We start from the raw sequence: 20,560 nt of genomic DNA on the forward strand, positions 1-20,560 counted from the left end.
AAGTCGACCGTTAACCCTATCAGTCCTGAGACTCCCACCAAAAATTCAGCTTTTCATTTATCTGACTTTTATTTATCTGCTGTCCAGACCTTATATTTAGCTTCACAATTAAGTGAATTAAATTTCCTGCAAGTCTACACATTTTTCCATTGCTTATGATGTGTCCATATGCTACCTGGGGGCCCCGACCTAATAAGAAATCGACCTGTTCTGAATATTGGGGGGGGGGGGGGGATTTTTGCTCATGGATTTCACACTCTACAGTAGCAGGGTGAACTCTAGCGGTCTAGTTCAGTTTACTGAGTCCCACAGTTAGAATGTGATCAATAGAGATACTGAATTGCCCAATTATCAATCCAATTAAACTGTGGCATATCTGAACTTATAATCAATCACTAAATTTAACCTCCAACATGGTTCATAGATAAACAGACTGAAGTCCTACAATTCATCCAACTCACTGATATTATGAGAACAAGTTGATGTTATAGACAGATCAAATAATGTGACCACTGATGCCTACCTACCTTCAATGTCCCTGATCCTATAATCATACCATCATATCATTATTTCATCCAATCCTGTCATGTAACGGTCATATCATATCAATGGGTTGCATTGTTTTGTGCTCGTCCTCAGAATTACAACTCCATCAGCCATCGGTGGTGTTTGACGCGGGCGTCGCCCCAGTGATGCGCCACCTGCAGCTTGCCAGCTGCGCCACATCAAAGCCAAACACACCATTGGTGTTGTCACTGGTTCACATTCAAACCCATACGTCATAGATGGACCACATTCCCCTTTTTTATTTATTTTTTATTTCCAGTGACGTTGCACATTTGGATATTCCCTCTCCACTCGCTAGCTATCTATTATTCTGACGTAACAAAACACCCATTCCAAATTCAGCCTATTTGTTGACCTACTAGAAGTCTTTGGAAGGACATGCAAATGCTGAATATGTCATGAACAGCTGCAACGTTGCATAATCAGGTAACCGATAATAGCGTTTGATAATACATTAACAAAAATAACGTCCTATATATAATATTCTTTGTCACTTTGCTGCACGTTTCACAGTCCTTCACTGTCTGTCATTCAATCACCTCAAATCTAAAGGAGGCCGTTGCATTGAATATTGTGGCCATATCTGACAGAAAATAACATATCAGCCTACATTATTTTGTTTAAATTGCATTATTACCCCCCTAATATTTCGCGGCCGAATCCTCTTCTAGTTCAACCGCGCGCCGCTCTTAAAACACAGGTGCTCTAATTTCTGACGGTCTCTGCAAGCCCCACTCCCCTCCTCTCCACAACATCCCGGATGTAAGCCTGCACACTCTCTCACACACACACACACAGCGGTCGCTCCACACAGGACTGTACCGCGCAGCTCAGTAGCACCACGGAGCGACATTAACATGGCGCTGGCAGCCACATAACGGTACCCACCATAATAATCATAATACCTAGACCAAATACAGCGGCGGGACATGTGAGGGCGACAGCCTCAAGACAGCAGGTAGGTGCAATTCTAGTAATCGATAAACGCTCTGCGATGTGCCATTTTGTGAAATATGGTCGCTTCTTGCAGAACACCTCTCTCCCATTCATTAGCCTAGGCTTATAGTCCTACAGTTAAACACCACTGACACTGACAGCGGTTTGTTCTTCTCCACAAGACTGTCGGGAATAGCCTAAACAGATAAATATGTAGATGGGAATGAGCGTATGTTATCATGGCTACAGGCTGCAGGATAGACTACGTGCAACGACCGCTGTCCTTGGTGTTGAAACCGAAATGCTGTCTGCATTTTGTAAATAGATGATAGTCAGTGAAGCAATCAATCAATGGAGTCTTAAGAAAACCGATGCTGGTTTGTTTTTAGGGGGTAATATTCATCAGCAGGGTTTGACATTATCCTTGGTTACAATAAGGATGTTCACCAATAGATGAGAGTTCAGTAGACTAGTACAGTAGGCCAGTACAGTAAGCTAGTACAGTAGACTAGTACAGTAGGCCAGTACAGTAGGCCAGTACAGTAAGCTAGTACAGTAGACTAGTACAGTAGGCCAGTACAGTAGGCCAGTACAGTAGGCCAGTACATTAGGCTAGTACAGTAGGCCAGTACAGTAGGCTAGTACAGTAGGCCAGTACAGCAGTCTAGTGCAGTAGGCTAGTACAGTAGGCCAGTACAGTAGGCTAGTACAGTAGGTTAGTACAGTAGGCCAGTATAGGGAACCAGTACAATGGACCAGTACAGTAGGCTAGTACAGTAGGCTAGTACAGTAGACTAGTACATTAGGCCAGTACAGCAGTCTAGTACAGTAGGCTAGTACAGTAGGCCAGTACAGCAGTCTCCTACAGTAGGCCAGTACAGCAGTCTAGTTCAGTAGACTAGTACAGTAGGTTAATACAGTAGGCCAGTACAGTAGGCTAGTACAGTAGGCAGTACAGTAGGCTAGAGCAGGCTACTACAGTAAACTGGTACAGTAGGCCAGTACAGTAGGCTAGTACAGTAGGCTAGAGCAGGCTACTACAGTAAACTGGTACAGTAGGCCGGTTCAGTAGGCCAGTACAGGCCAGAGGTCCTGTGTCTCATCCTCAGCAGAAAGTCTTGATTCAGTAACACTCCTACCACAGTGGCACCATTCCTACTCCCTGTCCTCGTCCCTCTTCCAGTCCCTGTCCCCGTCTGTCCCCAACTGTGCCCAACCCTCAGACAAGGCTAGGCCTTTTGCGGCTCAAGGCAACACACACACAGTCGCCGGTTATCCAGTTGGTAATGTATTCAGCAGCAAGAACAACAGCTTTACATAATGATCAAAGCTTGAGGAGGCTCTGCGTACAGTAGGCCTAATAATAACCTTTGAAGTTAGAAGAACATTCATTCCACTAATATTAGACTCCAATGCTAGAATAGAGTGGGTCTAGACATAGAAATATAATGCATTCATTCTATAGTATAGGCCTGTTTATGTTTGTCTTGCAGTAGCAGTATATGGGCTTGGAGAGTGAATGACATTGGTAAGGAATGACACAGTATTTGCTATATTTGTCCATATGGCTATACTATACACTCTTAGAAAAAAGGGTTCTTCAAAGGGTTCTCCTATGGGGACAGCCGAAGAACCCTTTCAGGTTCTAGATAGCACCTTTTTTTCTAAGAGTGTACTAGTCCATCATATTGTATTTATGCATGCCTTTAGGATGTGCCTCTGATATACTCATGGACTTCGCATTAGGGTAGACCACTTGTCTAGTCACGTCTTTCACCCTGACTTTGTATGTCTATAACATCTCTCTCACTGACACTGTTGGTACAGTAGAATGGGAGACTACAGTGTTTTTTTATACAGGTATGTAGTAATCGAGGGACGATTTAGTTGACGGTTAAATATGCGTGTGTGTAAGTCCCTCTAAGACTCAGTGGAGGTTTGAACCCAGTGTGTCTGGGAGACTTACAGAAATGGATTCTGATGATGGAAGGAATGACTGGAGGATAATGTAAATGAACTAGACACAGATAGAGAGGAGAGGAGGAGGAGGAGGAGGAGGAGGAGGAGAGATGAAGAGGATGAACAAGAAGAAAGAGAGGAGGAGGAGGAGGAGGAGGAGGAAGAGGAGGAGAAGGGGAAGAGGAAAGATGAGAGAATGATCAGTTGGAATAGGATGATGAAGAAGAGGAAAGAGTGGAAGAGGAGAGGAGGAGGAAGAGGAGAGGAGGCGGAAGAGGAGAGGAGGAGGACAATGGCGCGGAGTTGGAAGAAGAGGATGAAGAAGAGGAAAGAGTGAAGAGGGTGGAGAGGATATAGTCAGAGAGAGAGAGAGAGAAAGAAAGAAAGAAAGAAAGAGAGAGAGAGGAAAGAGTGAATACCAAAGACAAGAGTAGCACAGTAGAGAGGAGGATGACAAAATCATGAAAAGATGATCATAGAGAGAGAGTTGTCTAAAGAGGATAGAGAGAGAGAGAGAGAGAGAGAGAGAGAGGTGTCTGAAGAGGAGAACGAGAGAGAGGAGAGAGAGGTGTCTGAAGAGGAGAAAGAGAGAGAGGAGAGAGAGGTGTCTAAAGAGGAGAGAGAGGTGTCTAAAGAGGAGAGAGAGGTGTCTGAAGAGGAGAAAGAGAGAGAGGAGAGAGAGGTGTCTGAAGAGGAGAAAGAGAGGAGAGAGAGGTGTCTGAAGAGGAGAAAGAGAGAGAGGAGAGAGAGGTGTCTGAAGAGGAGAAAGAGAGAGAGGAGAGAGAGGTGTCTAAAGAGGAGAGAGAGGTGTCTGAAGAGGAGAGAGAGGTGTCTGAAGAGGAGAGAGAGGTGTCTGAAGAGGAGAGAGAGGTGTCTGAAGAGGAGAGAGAGGTGTCTAAAGAGGAGAGAGAGGTGTCTGAAGAGGAGAGAGAGGTATCTGAAGAGGAGAGAGAGGTGTCTGAAGAGGAGAGAGAGGTGTCTAAAGAGGAGAGAGTTGTCTGAAGAGGAGAAAGAGAGAGAGAAGAGAGAGAGATCTGAAGAGGAGAGAGAGAGAGAGGAGAGAGAGAGGTCTGAAGAGGAGAAAGAGAGAGAGGAGAGAGAGGTGTCTAAAGAGGAGAGAGAGGTGTCTGAAGAGGAGAGAGAGAGTTGTCTGAAGAGGAAAAGAGAGAGAGGAGAGAGAGGTGTCTGAAGAGGAGAGAGAGAGAGGAGAGAGAGAGGAGAGAGAGGAGAGAGAGAGGTGTCTAAAGACTAGAAAGAGAGAGAGGAGAGAGAGGTGTCTAAAGAGGAGAGAGAGAGAGGAGAGAGAGAGGAGAGAGAGGAGAGAGAGGTGTCTAAAGACTAGAAAGAGAGAGAGAGAGAGAGAGAGGTGTCTAAAGAGGAGAGAGAGAGTTGTCTGAAGAGGAAAAGAGAGAGAGGAGAGAGAGGTGTCTGAAGAGGAGAGAGAGAGAGGAGAGAGAGAGAGAGAGAGGAGAGAGAGAGGTGTCTAAAGACTAGAAAGAGAGAGAGAGAGAGAGAGGTGTCTAAAGAGGAGAAAGAGAGAGAGGAGAGAGAGGTGTCTGAAGAGGAGAAAGAGAGAGAGGAGAGAGAGGTGTCTGAAGAGGAGAGAGAGGTGTCTAAAGAGGAGAGAGTGGTGTCTGAAGAGGAGAAAGAGAGAGAGGAGAGAGAGGTGTCTGAAGAGGAGAAAGAGAGAGAGAGGAGAGAGGTGTCTAAAGAGGAGAGAGAGGTGTCTGAAGAGGAGAGAGAGGTGTCTAAAGAGGAGAGAGAGGTGTCTGAAGAGGAGAGAGAGGTGTCTAAAGAGGAGAGAGAGGTGTCTGAAGAGGAGAGAGAGGTGTCTAAAGAGGAGAGAGAGGTGTCTGAAGAGGAGAGAGAGGTGTCTGAAGAGGAGAGAGAGGTGTCTAAAGAGGAGAGAGAGGTGTCTAAAGAGGAGAGAGAGGTGTCTGAAGAGGAGAGAGAGGTGTCTGAAGAGGAGAGAGAGGTGTCTGAAGAGGAGAGAGAGGTGTCTAAAGAGGAGAGAATTGTCTGAAGAGGAGAAAGAGAGAGAGGAGAGAGAGAGGGGTCTGAAGAGGAGAAAGAGAGAGAGGAGAGAGAGGTGTCTGAAGAGGAGAAAGAGAGAGAGGAGAGAGAGGTGTCTGAAGAGGAGAGAGAGGTGTCTGAAGAGGAGAGAGAGGTGTCTGAAGAGGAGAAAGAGAGAGAGGAGAGAGAGGTGTCTGAAGAGGAGAAAGAGAGAGAGGAGAGAGAGGTGTCTAAAGAGGAGAGAGAGGTGTCTGAAGAGGAGAGAGAGGTGTCTGAAGAGGAGAGAGAGGTGTCTAAAGAGGAGAGAGAGGTGTCTGAAGAGGAGAGAGAGGTGTCTGAAGAGGAGAGAGAGGTGTCTAAAGAGGAGAAAGAGAGAGAGGAGAGAGAGGTGTCTAAAGAGGAGAGAGAGGTGTCTGAAGAGGAGAGAGAGAGTTGTCTGAAGAGGAAAAGAGAGAGAGGAGAGAGAGGTGTCTGAAGAGGAGAGAGAGAGAGGAGAGAGAGAGGAGAGAGAGAGGTGTCTAAAGACTAGAAAGAGAGAGAGAGAGAGAGAGAGGTGTCTAAAGAGGAGAAAGAGAGAGAGGAGAAAGAGAGAGAGGAGAGATGTGTCTGAAGAGGAGAAAGAGAGAGAGGAGAGAGAGGTGTCTAAGAGGAGAAAGAGAGAGAGGAGAGAAAGGTGTCTGAAGAGGAGAAAGAGAGAGAGGAGAGAGAGAGGTCTGAAGAGGAGAGAGAGAGGAGAGAGAGAGGTCTGAAGAGGAGAGAGAGAGAGAGGAGAGAGAGGTGTCTAAAGAGGAGAGAGAGAGAGGGGAGAGAGAGAGAGAGAGGTGTATAAAGAGGAGAGAGAGAGAGAGAGGAGAGAGAGAGAGAGGTGTCTAAAGAGGAGAGAGAGAGAGAAGAGAGAGAGAGAGGTGTCTAAAGAGGAGAGAGAGAGAGAGGAGAGAGAGGTGTCTAAAGAGGAGAGAGAGAGAGGAGAGAGAGAGAGAGAGAGGTGTCTAAAGAGGAGAGAGAGAGAGGAGAGAGAGGTGTCTAAAGAGGAGAACGAGAGAGAGGAGAGAGAGAGAGAGAGAGGTGTCTAAAGAGGAGAGAGAGAGAGAGGAGAGAGAGGTGTCTAAAGAGGAGAGAGAGAGAGAGGAGAGAGAGAGAGGGGTCTAAAGAGGAGAGAGAGAGAGAGGAGAGAGAGGTGTCTAAAGAGGAGAACGAGAGAGAGAGAGGAGAGAGAGGAGAGAGTGAGAGGTGTCTAATGGGGAGAGAGTAAATACTGTAGAGTTAGACAGACACATTCATCTTCATAGGTTCCAGATAGGTCTCAGATAGGTCACACATAGGTCATAGATAGGTCATGGCCATTGTGTTTCTCACTGCTTGTTTAGTAATTAAAATATCTTCCTGTGTGTGATCTGCAGGACTCGCAGTGTGTGTGTGTGTGTGTGTGTGTGTATGAGTGTGTGTATGAGTGGGTGTATGAGTGGGTGTTGTGCAGAACTTGATATGTGCGTATGTTCTGCAGGACACACTGTGTGTGTGTGTGTGTGTGTGTGTGTGTGTGTGTGTGTGTGTGTGTGTGTGTGTGTGAGAGAGAGAGAGAGAGTGGGTGTTCTGCAGGACTTGATGTGTGTGTGTGTGTGTGTGTGTGTGTGTGTGTGTGTGTGAGAGAGAGAGAGAGAGAGAGAGTGTGGGTGTTCTGCAGGACTCGCTGTGTGTGTGTGTGTGTGTGTGTGTGTGTGTTTGTGTGTGTGTGAGAGAGAGAGAGTGGGTGTTCTGCAGGACTTGATGTGTGTGTTTGTGTGTGTGTGTGTGTGAGAGAGAGAGAGAGAGTGTGGGTGTTCTGCAGGACTCGCTGTGTGTGTGTGTGTGTGTGTGTGTGTGTGTGTGTGTGTGTGTGTGTGTGTGTGTGTGTGTGTGTGTGTGTGTGTGTGTGTGTGTATACAACATGACCTGGGGGGCCGTAGCAGGAATGAGTCTGATAGAATTGGGGGAGACTGAGCTGATCCTAGATCTGTGCAGACAGACAATTTATACTTTGATTCAACCCTCTGTGTGGCAGAGAAGACCACTCTGTAGCTCCAACAGCTTCATCAGGGGAGATGCATAGTGCACTGATGAGAGCAAGTGTATGTTGTGTTATGTGTGTGTGTGTGTGTGTGTGTGTGTGTGTGTGTGTGTGTGTGTGTGTGTGTGTGTGTGTGTGTGTGTGTGTGTGTGTGTGTGTGTGAGACTGCATGCATGCGTGTGTGTATGTATGTATGTGTGTTTGCCAGTCGGCTGGTGTGGGGGGCTTGGCATCAGAGGGCAGTGATGAGAGGGCTAGTGTAGCCTACACACCAAGGGAGGCCCTCGGGCTAGACTGCTGCTGCTCTATACTGGCATTACTGCTCTGTCACTCACTCCCTGTCCTAGGGACTTACTGTCTCTGAAAGTGTGGGTGTGTGTGTTTGTTTCTGTCTGTCTGTCTGTCTGTCTGTCTGTCTGTCTGTCTGTCTGTCTGTCTGTCTGTCTGTCTGTCTGTCTGTCTGTCTGTCTGTCTGTCTGTCTGTCTGTCTGTCTGTCTGTCTGTCTGTCGGTCGGTCTGTGAGAGAGAGACAGAAAGACAGAGAGAGAGAGAGAGAGAGAGAGAGAGAGAGAGAGTGAGAGAGTGAGAGAGAGAGAGAGAGAGAGAGAGAGAGAGAGCGAAAGTGTGTTTGCCTTTGCATGTTTTTTTGTGTGTAGTGTTGGCCTATGTGTGTGTGAACCCTACTCAACTCTACCCTACTCAACCCTGCCCTTCTCTACCCTGCCCTGCCCTGCCCTACTCAACCCTGCCCTACTCAACCCTGCCCTACTCATTCCTGCCCTACTCAAACCTGCCCTACTCAACCCTGCCCTACTCAACTCTACCCTACTCAACCCTGCCCTTCTCTACCCTGCCCTGCCCTACTCAACTCTACCCTACTCAACCCTGCCCTACTCATTCCTGCCCTACTCAACCCTGCCCTACTCAACCCTGCCCCACTCAACCCTGCCCTACTCAACCCTGCCCTACTCATACCTGCCCTACTCAAACCTGCCCTACTCAACCCTGCCCTACTCAACTCTACCCTACTCAACCCTGCCCTTCTCTACCCTGCCCTGCCCTACTCAACTCTGCCCTACTCAACCCTGCCCTACTCAACTCTACCCTACTCAACCCTGCCCTTCTCTACCCTGCCCTACTCAACTCTACCCTACTCAACCCTGCCCTTCTCTACCCTGCCCTGCCCTACTCAACCCTGCCCTACTCAACCCTGCCCTACTCAACTCTACCCAACCCTGCCCTTCTCTATCCTGCCCTGCCCTACTCAAGCCTGCCCTAGACAGAGAGAGAGAGAGAGAGAGAGAGAGAGAGAGAGAGAGAGAGAGAGAGAGAGAGAGAGAAAGTGTGTTTGCCTTTGCATGTTTTTGTGTGTGTAGTGTTGGCCTATGTGTGTGTGAACCCTACTCAACTCTACCCTACTCAACCCTGCCCTTCTCTACCCTGCCCTGCCCTACTCAACCCTGCCCTACTCAACCCTGTCCTACTCATTCCTGCCCTACTCAAACCTGCCCTACTCAACCATGCCCTACTCAACTCTACCCTACTCAACCCCACCCTTCTCTACTCCTGCCCTGCCCTACTCAACTCTGCCCTACTCAACCCTGCCCTACTCAACTCTACCCTACTCAACCCTGCCCTTCTCTACCCTGCCCTGCCCTACTCAACTCTACCCTACTCAACCCTGCCCTTCTCTACCCTGCCCTGCCCTACTCAACCCTGCCCTACTCAACCCTGCCCTACTCAACTCTACCCTACTCAACCCTGCCCTTCTCTACCCTGCCCTACTCAACTCTACCCTACTCAACCCTGCCCTTCTCTACCCTGCCCTGCCCTACTCAACCCTGCCCTACTCAACCCTGCCCTACTCAACTCTACCCAACCCTGCCCTTCTCTATCCTGCCCTGCCCTACTCAAGCCTGCCCTAGACAGAGAGAGAGAGAGAGAGAGAGAGAGAGAGAGAGAGAGAGAGAGAGAGAGAGAGAGAGAAAGTGTGTTTGCCTTTGCATGTTTTTGTGTGTGTAGTGTTGGCCTATGTGTGTGTGAACCCTACTCAACTCTACCCTACTCAACCCTGCCCTTCTCTACCCTGCCCTACTCAACTCTACCCTACTCAACCCTGCCCTTCTCTACCCTGCCCTGCCCTACTCAACCCTGCCCTACTCAACCCTGCCCTACTCAACTCTACCCAACCCTGCCCTTCTCTATCCTGCCCTGCCCTACTCAAGCCTGCCCTAGACAGAGAGAGAGAGAGAGAGAGAGTGAGAGAGAGAGAGAGAGAGAGAGAGAGAGAGAGAGAGAGAGAGAGAGAAAGTGTGTTTGCCTTTGCATGTTTTTGTGTGTGTAGTGTTGGCCTATGTGTGTGTGAACCCTACTCAACTCTACCCTACTCAACCCTGCCCTTCTCTACCCTGCCCTGCCCTACTCAACCCTGCCCTACTCAACCCTGTCCTACTCATTCCTGCCCTACTCAAACCTGCCCTACTCAACCATGCCCTACTCAACTCTACCCTACTCAACCCCACCCTTCTCTACCCTGCCCTGCCCTACTCAACTCTGCCCTACTCAACCCTGCCCTACTCAACTCTACCCTACTCAACCCTGCCCTTCTCTACCCTGCCCTGCCCTACTCAACTCTACCCTACTCAACCCTGCCCTTCTCTACCCTGCCCTGCCCTACTCAATCCTGCCCTACTCAACCCTGCCCTACTCAACTCTACCCTACTCAACCCTGCCCTTCTCTACCCTGCCCTACTCAACTCTACCCTACTCAACCCTGCCCTTCTCTACCCTGCCCTAGCCCTCAACCCTGCCCTACTCAACCCTGTCCTACTCATTCCTGCCCTACTCAAACCTGCCCTACTCAACCATGCCCTACTCAACTCTACCCTACTCAACCCCACCCTTCTCTACCCTGCCCTGCCCTACTCAACTCTGCCCTACTCAACCCTGCCCTACTCAACTCTACCCTACTCAACCCTGCCCTTCTCTACCCTGCCCTGCCCTACTCAACTCTACCCTACTCAACCCTGCCCTTCTCTACCCTGCCCTGCCCTACTCAACCCTGCCCTACTCAACCCTGCCCTTCTCAACCCTGCCCTACTCAACCCTGCCCTACTCAACCCTGCCCTACTCAACTCTACCATACTCAACCCTGCCCTTCTCTACCCTGCCCTGCCCTACTCAACCTACCCTACTCAACCCTGCCCTTCTATACCCCTGCCCTGCCCTACTCAACCCTGCCCTACTCAACCCTGCCCTTCTCTACCCTGCCCTGCCCTACTCAACCCTGCCCTTCTCTACCCTGCCCTGCCCTACTCAACCCTGCCCTAATCAACCCTGCCCTACTCAACCCTGCCCTACTCATTCCTGCCCTACTCAACTCTACCCTACTCAACCCTGCCCTTCTCTACCCTGCCCTGCCCTGCCCTACTCAACCCTGCCCTTCTCTACCCTGCCCTGCCCTACTCAACCCTGCCCTACTCAACCCTGCCCTACTCAACTCTACCCTACTCAACCCTGCCCTTCTCTTCCCTGCCCTGCCCTACTCAACCCTGCCCTTCTCTACCCTGCCCTGCCCTACTCATTCCTGCCCTACTCAACCCTGCCCTACTCAACTCTGCCCTACTCAACTCTACCCTACTCAACCCTGCCCTTCTCTACCCTGCCCTGCCCTACTCAACCCTGCCCTACTCAACCCTGCCCTACTCAACTCTACCCAACCCTGCCCTTCTCTACCCTGCCCTGCCCTACTCAATCCTGCCCTAGACAGAGAGAGAGAGAGAGAGAGAGAGTGAGAGAGAGAGAGAGAGAGAAAGTGTGTTTGCCTTTGCATGTTTTTGTGTGTGTAGTGTTGGCCTATGTGTGTGTGAACCCTACTCAACTCTACCCTACTCAACCCTGCCCTTCTCTACCCTGCCCTGCCCTACTCAACCATGCCCTACTCAACCCTGCCCTACTCATTCCTGCCCTACTCAAACCTGCCCTACTCAACCATGCCCTACTCAACCCTGCCCTTCTCCACCCTGCCCTGCCCTACTCAACTCTACCCTACTCAACCCTGCCCTTCTCTACCCTGCCCTGCCCTGCCCTACTCAACCCTGCCCTTCTCTACCCTGCCCTGCCCTACTCAACCCTGCCCTACTCAACCCTGCCCTACTCAACTCTACCCTACTCAACCCTGCCCTTCTCTTCCCTGCCCTGCCCTACTCAACCCCGCCCTTCTCTACCCTGCCCTGCCCTACTCAACCCTGCCCTACTCAACCCTGCCCTACTCAACTCTACCCTACTCAACCCTGCCCTTCTCTACCCTGCCCTGCCCTACTCAACTCTACCCTACTCAACCCTGCCCTTCTCTACCCTGCCCTGCCCTGTCCTACTCAACCCTGCCCTTCTCTACCCTGCCCTGCCCTACTCAACCCTGCCCTACTCAACCCTGCCCCTACTCAACTCTACCCTACTCAACCCTGCCCTTCTCTTCCCTGCCCTGCCCTACTCAACCCTGCCCTTCTCTACCCTGCCCTGCCCTACTCAACTCTACCCTACTCAACCCTGCCCTTCTCTACCCTGCCCTGCCCTGCCCTACTCAACCCTGCCCTTCTCTACACTGCCCTGCCCTACTCAACCCTGCCCTACTCAACCCTGCCCTACTCAACTCTACCCTACTCAACCCTGCCCTTCTCTTCCCTGCCCTGCCCTACTCAACCCTGCCCTTCTCTACCCTGCCCTGCCCTACTCATTCCTGCCCTACTCAACCCTGCCCTACTCAACCCTGCCCTACTCAACTCTACCCTACTCAACTCTACCCTACTCAACCCTGCCCTTCTCTACCCTGCCCTGCCCTACTCAACCCTGCCCTACTCAACTCTACCCAACCCTGCCCTTCTCTACCCTGCCCTGCCCTACTCAACCCTGCCCTAGACAGAGAGAGAGAGAGAGAGAGAGAGAGAGTGAGAGAGAGAGAGAAAGTGTGTTTGCCTTTGCATGTTTTTGTGTGTGTAGTGTTGGCCTATGTGTGTGTGAACCCTACTCAACTCTACCCTACTCAACCCTGCCCTTCTCTACCCTGCCCTGCCCTACTCAACCCTGCCCTACTCAAACCTGCCCTACTCAACCATGCCCTACTCAACTCTACCCTACTCAACCCCACCCTTCTCTACCCTGCCCTGCCCTACTCAACTCTGCCCTACTCAACCCTGCCCTACTCAAACCTGCCCTACTCAACCATGCCCTACTCAACTCTACCCTACTCAACCCCGCCCTTCTCTACCCTGCCCTGCCCTACTCAACCCTGCCCTACTCAACCCTGCCCTACTCAACTCTACCCTACTCAACCCTGCCCTTCTCTACCCTGCCCTACTCAACTCTACCCTACTCAACCCTGCCCTTCTCTACCCTGCCCTGCCCTACTCAACCCTGCCCTACTCAACCCTGCCCTTCTCAACCCCGCCCTTCTCTACCCTGCCCTGCCCTACTCAACTCTGCCCTACTCAACTCTACCCTACTCAACCCCGCCCTTCTCTACCCTGCCCTGCCCTACTCAACTCTGCCCTACTCAACCCTGCCCTACTCAACTCTACCCTACTCAACCCTGCCCTTCTCTACCCTGCCCTACTCAACCCTGTCCTACTCATTCCTGCCCTACTCAAACCTGCCCTACTCAACCATGCCCTACTCAACTCTACCCTACTCAACCCCACCCTTCTCTACCCTGCCCTGCCCTACTCAACTCTGCCCTACTCAATCCTGCCCTACTCAACTCTACCCTACTCAACCCTGCCCTTCTCTACCCTGCCCTGCCCTACTCAACTCTACCCTACTCAACCCTGCCCTTCTCTACCCTGCCCTGCCCTACTCAACCCTGCCCTACTCAACCCTGTCCTACTCATTCCTGCCCTACTCAAACCTGCCCTACTCAACCATGCCCTACTCAACTCTACCCTACTCAACCCTGCCCTCTCTACCCTGCCCTGCCCTACTCAACTCTGCCCTACTCAACCCTGCCCTTCTCTACCCTGCCCTGCCCTACTCAACCCTGCCCTACTCAACCCTGCCCTTCTCAACCCTGCCCTACTCAACCCTGCCCTACTCAACCCTGCCCTACTCAACTCTACCATACTCAACCCTGCCCTTCTCTACCCTGCCCTGCCCTACTCAACTCTACCCTACTCAACCCTGCCCTTCTATACCCTGCCCTGCCCTACTCAACCCTGCCCTACTCAACCCTGCCCTTCTCTACCCTGCCCTGCCCTACTCAACCCTGCCCTTCTCTACCCTGCCCTGCCCTACTCAACCCTGCCCTAATCAACCCTGCCCTACTCAACCCTGCCCTACTCATTCCTGCCCTACTCAACTCTACCCTACTCAACCCTGCCCTTCTCTACCCTGCCCTGCCCTGCCCTACTCACCCCTGCCCTTCTCTACCCTGCCCTGCCCTACTCAACCCTGCCCTACTCAACCCTGCCCTACTCAACTCTACCCTACTCAACCCTGCCCTTCTCTTCCCTGCCCTGCCCTACTCAACCCTGCCCTTCTCTACCCTGCCCTGCCCTACTCATTCCTGCCCTACTCAACCCTGCCCTACTCAACTCTGCCCTACTCAACTCTACCCTACTCAACCCTGCCCTTCTCTACCCTGCCCTGCCCTACTCAACCCTGCCCTACTCAACCCTGCCCTACTCAACTCTACCCAACCCTGCCCTTCTCTACCCTGCCCTGCCCTACTCAATCCTGCCCTAGACAGAGAGAGAGAGAGAGAGAGAGAGTGAGAGAGAGAGAGAAAGTGTGTTTGCCTTTGCATGTTTTTGTGTGTGTAGTGTTGGCCTATGTGTGTGTGAACCCTACTCAACTCTACCCTACTCAACCCTGCCCTTCTCTACCCTGCCCTGCCCTACTCAACGCTGCCCTACTCAACCCTGCCCTACTCATTCCTGCCCTACTCAAACCTGCCCTACTCAACCATGCCCTACTCAACCCTGCCCTTCTCCACCCTGCCCTGCCCTACTCAACTCTACCCTACTCAACCCTGCCCTTCTCTACCCTGCCCTGCCCTGCCCTACTCAACCCTGCCCTTCTCTACCCTGCCCTGCCCTACTCAACCCTGCCCTACTCAACCCTGCCCTACTCAACTCTACCCTACTCAACCCTGCCCTTCTCTTCCCTGCCCTGCCCTACTCAACCCCACCCTTCTCTACCCTGCCCTGCCCTGCCCTACTCAACCCTGCCCTACTCAACCCTGCCCTACTCAACTCTACCCTACCAACCCTGCCCTTCTCTACCCTGCCCTGCCCTACTCAACTCTACCCTACTCAACCCTGCCCTTCTCTACCCTGCCCTGCCCTGCCCTACTCAACCCTGCCCTTCTCTACCCTGCCCTGCCCTACTCAACCCTGCCCTACTCAACCCTGCCCTACTCAACTCTACCCTACTCAACCCTGCCCTTCTCTTCCCTGCCCTGCCCTACTCAACCCTGCCCTTCTCTACCCTGCCCTGCCCTACTCAACTCTACCCTACTCAACCCTGCCCTTCTCTACCCTGCCCTGCCCTGCCCTACTCAACCCTGCCCTTCTCTACACTGCCCTGCCCTACTCAACCCTGCCCTACTCAACCCTGCCCTACTCAACTCTACCCTACTCAACCCTGCCCTTCTCTTCCCTGCCCTGCCCTACTCAACCCTGCCCTTCTCTACCCTGCCCTGCCCTACTCAACCCTGCCCTAGACAGAGAGAGAGAGAGAGAGAGAGAGAGAGAGAGAGAGAGAGAAAGTGTGTTTGCCTTTGCATGTTTTTGTGTGTGTAGTGTTGGCCTATGTGTGTGTGAACCCTACTCAACTCTACCCTACTCAACCCTGCCCTTCTCTACCCTGCCCTGCCCTACTCAACCCTGCCCTACTCAACCCTGTCCTACTCATTCCTGCCCTACTCAAACCTGCCCTACTCAACCATGCCCTACTCAACTCTACCCTACTCAACCCCACCCTTCTCTACCCTGCCCTGCCCTACTCAACTCTGCCCTACTCAACCCTGCCCTACTCAAACCTGCCCTACTCAACCATGCCCTACTCAACTCTACCCTACTCAACCCCGCCCTTCTCTACCCTGCCCTGCCCTACTCAACCCTGCCCTACTCAACCCTGCCCTACTCAACTCTACCCTACTCAACCCTGCCCTTCTCTACCCTGCCCTGCCCTACTCAACTCTACCCTACTCAACCCTGCCCTTCTCTACCCTGCCCTGCCCTACTCAAACCTGCCCTACTCAACCCTGCCCTTCTCAACCCCGCCCTTCTCTACCCTGCCCTGCCCTACTCAACTCTGCCCTACTCAACTCTACCCTACTCAACCCCGCCCTTCTCTACCCTGCCCTGCCCTACTCAACTCTGCCCTACTCAACCCTGCCCTACTCAACTCTACCCTACTCAACCCTGCCCTTCTCTACCCTGCCCTGCCCTACTCAACTCTACCCTGCCCTTCTCTACCCTGCCCTGCCCTACTCAACCCTGCCCTAATCAACCCTGCCCTACTCAACCCCTGCCCTACTCATTCCTGCCCTACTCAACTCTGCCCTACTCAACCCTGCCCTTCTCTACCCTGCCCTGCCCTGCCCTACTCAACCCTGCCCTTCTCTACCCTGCCCTGCCCTACTCAACTCTACCCTACTCAACCCCTGCCCTTCTCTTCCCTGCCCTGCCCTACTCAACCCTGCCCTTCTCTACCCTGCCCTGCCCTACTCATTCCTGCCCTACTCATTCCTGCCCTACTCAACCCTGCCCTAATCAACCCTGCCCTACTCAACCCTGCCCTTCTACCCTGCCCTGCCCTACTCAACTCTACCCTACTCACCCTGCCCTTCTCTACCCTGCCCTGCCCTACTCAACTCTACCCTGCCCTTCTCTACCCTGCCCTGCCCTACTCAACCCTGCCCTAATCAACCCTGCCCTACTCAACCCTGCCCTACTCATTCCTGCCCTACTCAACTCTACCCTACTCAACCCTGCCCTTCTCTACCCTGCCCTGCCCTGCCCTACTCAACCCTGCCCTTCTCTACCCTGCCCTGCCCTACTCAACTCTACCCTACTCAACCCTGCCCTTCTCTTCCCTGCCCTGCCCTACTCAACCCTGCCCTTCTCTACCCTGCCCTGCCCTACTCATTCCTGCCCTACTCATTCCTGCCCTACTCAACCCTGCCCTAATCAACCCTGCCCTACTCAACCCTGCCCTTCTCTACCCTGCCCTGCCCTACTCAACTCTACCCTACTCAACCGTGCCCTTCTCTACCCTGCCCTACTCAACCCTGCCCTACTCAACTCTACCCTACTCAACCCTGCCCTTCTCTACCATGCCCTGCCCTACTCAACCCTGCCCTACTCAACCCTGCCCTACTCAACTCTACCCAACCCTGCCCTTCTCTACCCTGCCCTGCCCTACTCAAGCCTGCCCTAGACAGAGAGAGAGAGAGAGAGAGAGAGAGAGAGAGAGAGAGAGAGAGAGAGAGAGAGAGAGAGAGAGAGAGAGAGAAAGTGTGTTTGCCTTTGCATGTTTTTGTGTGAGTAGTGTTGGCCTATGTGTGTGTGAACCCTACTCAACTCTACCCTACTCAACCCTTCCCTTCTCTACCCTGCCCTGCCCTACTCAACCCTGCCCTACTCAACCCTGCCCTACTCATTCCTGCCCTACTCAAACCTGCCCTACTCAACCATGCCCTACTCAACTCTACCCTACTCAACCCCGCCCTTCTCTACCCTGCCCTGCCCTACTCAACCCTGCCCTACTCAACCCTGCCCTACTCAACTCTACCCTACTCAACCCTGCCCTTCTCTACCCTGCCCTGCCCTACTCAACTCTACCCTACTCAACCCTGCCCTTCTCTACCCTGCCCTGCCCTACTCAACTCTACCCTACTCAACTCTGCCGTACTCAACCCTGCCCTTCTCTACCCTGCCCTGCCCTACTCAACCCTGCCCTACTCAACCCTGCCTTTCTCTACCCTGCCCTGCCCTACTCAACCCTGCCCTTCTCTACCCTGCCCTGCCCTACTCAACCCTGCCCTAAATCAACCCTGCCCTACTCAACCCTGCCCTACTCATTCCTGCCCTACTCAACTCTACCCTACTCAACCCTGCCCTTCTCTACCCTGCCCTGGCCTACTCAACCCTGCCCTTCTCTACCCTGCCCTGCCCTACTCAAACCTGCCCTTCTCTACCCTACCCTGCCCTGCCCTGCCCTTCTCTACCCTGCCCTGCCCTACTCAACCCTGCCCTTCTCTACCCTACCCTGCCCTGCCCTGCCCTACTCAACCCTGCCCTTCTCTACCCTGCCCTGCCCTACTCAACCCTGCCCTTCTCTACCCTGCCCTGCCCTACTCATTCCTGCCCTACTCAACCCTGCCCTAATCAACCCTGCCCTACTCAACCCTGCTCTACTCATTCCTGCCCTACTCAACCCTGCCCTTCTCTACCCTGCCCTGCCCTACTCAACCCTGCCCTACTCAACCCTGCCCTACTCAACTCTACCCTACTCAACCCTGCCCTTCTCTACCCTGCCCTGCCCTACTCAACCCTGCCCTACTCAACTCTACCCTACTCAACCCTGCCCTTCTCTTCCCTGCCCTGCCCTACTCAATCCTGCCCTTCTCTACCCTGCCCTGCCCTACTCATTCCTGCCCTACTCATTCCTGCCCTACTCAACCCTGCCCTAATCAAACCTGCCCTTCTCAACCCTGCCCTACTCAACCCTGCCCTTCTCTACCCTGCCCTACTCAACCCTGCCCTACTCAACTCTACCCTACTCAACCCTGCCCTTCTCTACCCTGCCCTGCCCTACTCAACCCTGCCCTACTCAACCCTGCCCTACTCAACTCTACCCAACCCTGCCCTTCTCTACCCTACCCTGCCCTACTCAATCCTGCCCTAGACAGAGAGAGAGAGAGAGAGAGAGAGAGAGAGAGAGAGAGAGAGAGAAAGTGTGTTTGCCTTTGCATGTTTTTGTGTGTGTAGTGTTGGCCTATGTGTGTGTGAACTCTACTCAACTCTACCCTACTCAACCCTGCCCTTCTCTACCCTGCCCTCCCCTACTCAACCCTGCCCTACTCAACTCTACCCTACTCAACCCCGCCCTTCTCTACCCTGTCCTGCCCTACTCAACCCTGCCCTTCTCTACCCTGCCCTGCCCTACTCAACTCTACCCTACTCAACCCTGCCCTTCTCTACCCTGCCCTGCCCTACTCAACTCTACCCTACTCAACTCTACCCTACTCAACCCTGCCCTTCTCTACCCTGCCCTGCCCTACTCAACCCTGCCCTACTCAACCCTGCCCTTCTCTACCCTGCCCTGCCCTACTCAACCCTGCCCTTCTCTACCCTGCCCTGCCCTACTCAACCCTGCCCTAATCAACCCTGCCCTACTCAACCCTGCCCTACTCATTCCTGCCCTACTCAACCCTGCCCTTCTCTACCCTGCCCTGCCCTGCCCTACTCAACCCTGCCCTTCTCTACCCTGCCCTGCCCTGCCCTGCCCTACTCAACCCTGCCCTACTCAACTCTACCCAACCCTGCCCTTCTCTACCCTGCCCTGCCCTACTCAAACCTGCCCTAGACAGAGAGAGAGAGTGAGAGAGAGAGAGAGAGAGAGAGAGAGAGAGAAAGTGTGTTTGCCTTTGCATGTTTTTGTGTGTGTAGTGTTGGCCTATGTGTGTGTGAACCCTACTCAACTCTACCCTACTCAACCCTGCCCTTCTCTACCCTGCCCTCCCCTACTCAACCCTGCCCTACTCAACCCTGCCCTACTCAACTCTACCCTACTCAACCCCGCCCTTCTCTACCCTGCCCTGCCCTACTCAACCCTGCCCTTCTCTACCCTGCCCTGCCCTACTCAACTCTACCCTACTCAACCCTGCCCTTCTCTACCCTGCCCTACTCAACTCTACCCTACTCAACTCTACCCTACTCAACCCTGCCCTTCTCTACCCTGCCCTGCCCTACTCAACCCTGCCCTACTCAACCCTGCCCTTCTCTACCCTGCCCTGCCCTACTCAACCCTGCCCTTCTCTACCCTGCCCTGCCCTACTCAACCCTGCCCTAATCAACCCTGCCCTACTCAACCCTGCCCTACTCATTCCTGCCCTACTCAACTCTACCCTACTCAACCCTGCCCTTCTCTACCCTGCCCTGCCCTGCCCTGCCCTGCCCTACTCAACCCTGCCCTTCTCTACCCTACCCTGCCCTGCCCTGCCCTTCTCTACCCTGCCCTGCCCTACTCAACCCTGCCCTTCTCTACCCTACCCTGCCCTGCCCTGCCCTACTCAACCCTGCCCTTCTCTACCCTGCCCTGCCCTGCCCTACTCAACCCTGCCCTTCTCTACCCTGCCCTGCCCTACTCATTCCTGCCCTACTCAACCCTGCCCTAATCAACCCTGCCCTACTCAACCCTGCCCTACTCATTCCTGCCCTACTCAACCCTGCCCTTCTCTACCCTGCCCTGCCCTACTCAACCCTGCCCTACTCAACCCTGCCCTACTCAACTCTACCCTACTCAACCCTGCCCTTCTCTACCCTGCCCTGCCCTACTCAACCCTGCCCTACTCAACCCTGCCCTACTCAACTCTACCCTACTCAACCCTGCCCTTCTCTACCCTGCCCTGCCCTACTCAACTCTACCCTACTCAAGCCTGCCCTACTCAACCCTGCTCTACTCAACTCTACCCTACTCAACCCTGCCCTTCTCTTCCCTGCCCTACTCAACTCTGACCTACTCATTCCTGCCCTACTCAACCCTGCCCTTCTCTACCCTGCCCTACTCAACTCTGACCTACTCATTCCTGCCCTACTCAACCCTGCCCTTCTCTACCCTGCCCTGCCCTACTCATTCCTGCCCTACTCAACCCTGCCCTACTCAACCCTGCCCTACTCAACTCTGACCTACTCATTCCTGCCCTACTCAACCCTGCCCTTCTCTACCCTGCCCTGCCCTACTCATTTCTGCCCTACTCATTCCTGCCCTACTCAACCCTGCCCTACTCAACCCTGCCCTACTCAACTCTGACCTACT

The 20,560-nt window shown here is 53.2% G+C and overlaps 1 protein-coding gene across 1 annotated transcript in view; it reads left to right on the forward strand.

The window, feature by feature from the left end:
• The first annotated feature begins 1,377 nt into the window (after positions 1-1,377).
• Positions 1,378-20,560, forward strand: part of LOC115123684 (serine/threonine-protein kinase PAK 5-like) — a 156,198-nt gene continuing 137,015 nt past the window's right edge. Inside the window, exon 1 of the mRNA XM_065026257.1 lies at positions 1,378-1,525. The gene's annotated coding sequence lies outside the window, so the exon portion shown is untranslated. The remainder of the gene's footprint in view (positions 1,526-20,560) is intronic.

The sequence above is a fragment of the Oncorhynchus nerka genome, linkage group LG13 (genome assembly GCF_034236695.1).
Source record: "Oncorhynchus nerka isolate Pitt River linkage group LG13, Oner_Uvic_2.0, whole genome shotgun sequence".
NCBI classification, from domain to species: domain Eukaryota; kingdom Metazoa; phylum Chordata; class Actinopteri; order Salmoniformes; family Salmonidae; genus Oncorhynchus; species Oncorhynchus nerka.